The sequence below is a fragment of the Babylonia areolata genome, chromosome 1 (assembly GCF_041734735.1).
Source record: "Babylonia areolata isolate BAREFJ2019XMU chromosome 1, ASM4173473v1, whole genome shotgun sequence".
NCBI classification, from domain to species: domain Eukaryota; kingdom Metazoa; phylum Mollusca; class Gastropoda; order Neogastropoda; family Buccinidae; genus Babylonia; species Babylonia areolata.
In genome coordinates, this window is record NC_134876.1 from 66,149,309 (window position 1) to 66,151,808 (window position 2,500).

General features: G+C 46.4%; 1 protein-coding gene across 1 annotated transcript in view; it reads left to right on the plus strand.

Moving 5' to 3' along the window:
* The first annotated feature begins 2,274 nt into the window (after nucleotides 1–2,274).
* LOC143293168 (uncharacterized) overlaps nucleotides 2,275–2,500 on the plus strand; it is a 6,260-nt gene continuing 6,034 nt past the window's right edge. The window contains exon 1 of the mRNA XM_076604096.1: nucleotides 2,275–2,500. This exon is cut by the window's right edge and continues 1,348 nt beyond it. The gene's annotated coding sequence lies outside the window, so the exon portion shown is untranslated.

A 2,500-nucleotide genomic window follows, 5' to 3' on the forward strand; every position in this document is an offset into this window, starting at 1 on the left:
AGTATGCAAATACTGGTATTCGAGAATTTTACTGTTGTATCTGAATTCCTTCTCCATCACTCCAATTTGTAAAGGGAGGAAGGGCTGGCAGGAGAGGAAAGGCGGTGGTGTGCCAAACGATGTTTGAAGCTGTATGAATTATTTCTTTCAATGCGACCAAAGCTAGAACCAAAAGCGAGCGAGACGCCGGTGGCGATATAATCTGTTTTGGTCCCGTGCGTACACATTCTGCTCTTTCTCTGTCTGTGCTTGTCTCTGCCTGCCTGCCTGTTTCTCTGTTTCTCTTCAGTTGCCTGTCTGTATCTGTCTTTCTGTCTCTGTATTTCTCCCTCGCACACACACACACACACACACACACACACACACACACACACACACACACACACACACACACACACACACACACACACACACATATATATATATATATATTCACACACACACACACACACACATATATATATATATATATATATGTATATAATATTCACACTTTCACGCACACACACACACACACACACACACACACACACACATATATATATATATATATTCAAACTTTCACACTTTCACACTTTCACACACACACACACACACACACACACACACACACACACACACACACACATATATATATATATATATATACATATATATTCAAACTTTCACACTTTCACACACACACACACACACACACACACACACACACTCACTCACTCACTCACTCACTATTTTACTCACTCACCCCAAAACAGCGTTGTGTTGTGAAGTGTTGCGTTGTGCTGAGTTGTTTTGTGTTATGTGGTATTGCACTGTGCAGAATTGTTACACTGAATTGTCTTTAGTCAACTTGGCATGTTATGTGGAGCTCGGATTGCTCTCCCCAGAAAAGAGCGTAATCACAGCTGAACGCAACTTTCTTCTTCTTTTTTTTTTCTGTTTCCACCCGTTTTTCTGACTGCCTGAATGCATCTTTCCCCATAAAGATGGCTTTTAGTTTATAGAACATTTCCAGGGACAGATATCTAGTTGTTGTGGGTTCATTTTTTTGCAAACAATACTTTTAGGTTATCAACAGTATTGCGTACAGCAGACCAAGCGACCACTTGGTACCAGAAAGAACAAGAACTAAGGCCGAAATTCAGACATTTTTCAGCCAGGTCAGAATGTTCTAAAGTATTTCCCCCCCGAGAACAGTTCCCTTTTGGAACTCTCTACCAGCTACAGCTGCTGAGGCTCCTTGCTTAACATTCTTCAAGCAGGAGCTCCATACGCAATCATTTTGATCTACTATCCTCTCCCCACCAATGGGGTCTACGAAGGTTGGGGCTGTGCTGGTTGGGGATTGTCCCCCGGAGACCCTTGCTAACCGGATCAGCCCAGCCAGAGACGTGAAAAACTGGGGTTCTTTTTTCCCATGTGTTTCTAAACCAATTTGATGTATTTTCAGTTTCTTCATAAGCGTGCTTGCAACACTGTAATCATCAAAAGTGACGGCACAGTGTTAATGGCTCAGATTCATATTCAGACAAAATTACTGCGATGTGATGGAGGAGCGAAGGCAGTGGGAGGGGGATGAGGGTGATGATGGTAGTGGGGGCTGTAAAAAATCCCAGCCCCTGCAGTTTCCTTGTCGAGTGATCTTTCCATTTTGCAGCCACACCACAGTAGGCCTATGTACTCATTCCCGGTCTCCACACAGTAGCTTACCTGAGAAAAGACCATGACAAGTGGCCGCTTTGTAAAAACAGGTAAGCATTGTGTGGGTTGTATACTGATCAAAAGGGTTATTGGTCCCTGTGACAGGGCTGTTATAGCCAGCACCGTGTGTCTATGTCTTCTCACAGACAGATAAACTGCAGCCAGCTTTTCCCTATCTCCCAGCCGTTCCGGCGATATAAAGACACCGCAAGAGACCCATCACCTCACCTCCCCTGTCCCCTCCTGATCTCCATTATCTCCATTATCACACATCTCTCTGGAATATCAGCAGGCAAACAATTGGTTATCAGCACCCGCCTGCCGAGGATTCCAACTGTCAGCTATATCAACCACTTACGATCTGAGCGGGGAGATGGGTCTTATGCATGACAGTATTGCGCCCAAAACTCTCGCCGTGCTGGGGACAGGAAGGGCTCAGAGTGGTTTGTCAGCAAACAGTTGTATGCTCATAAAAGCGGTATCACCGTGGGAGGTGAAAGCCTGCTGTTTGCGGGACGTGTGTACACAGGCTGACGACGTGTGGTGCGGGACGTACAGTGCTGTCAACGCTGCTTTCCTGCCAAAGACACCTCGTCACTGTTTGCTGTGGGGAGGTGAAGGTGGGCAGGAGAGTGGAGCGATGCTTTGTTACGGCCAGGGTGCACATGCACACACTGACTGACAGACTGTACAGCACGCCTGATCCCACCAGCTGTGCGGCAGTACAGAGGAGAGGGGGTCTGTCTGCTGTCCGGAACAGGCTTCTGCCCAACTCTCACAGCCTACTGGTCACGGGCCA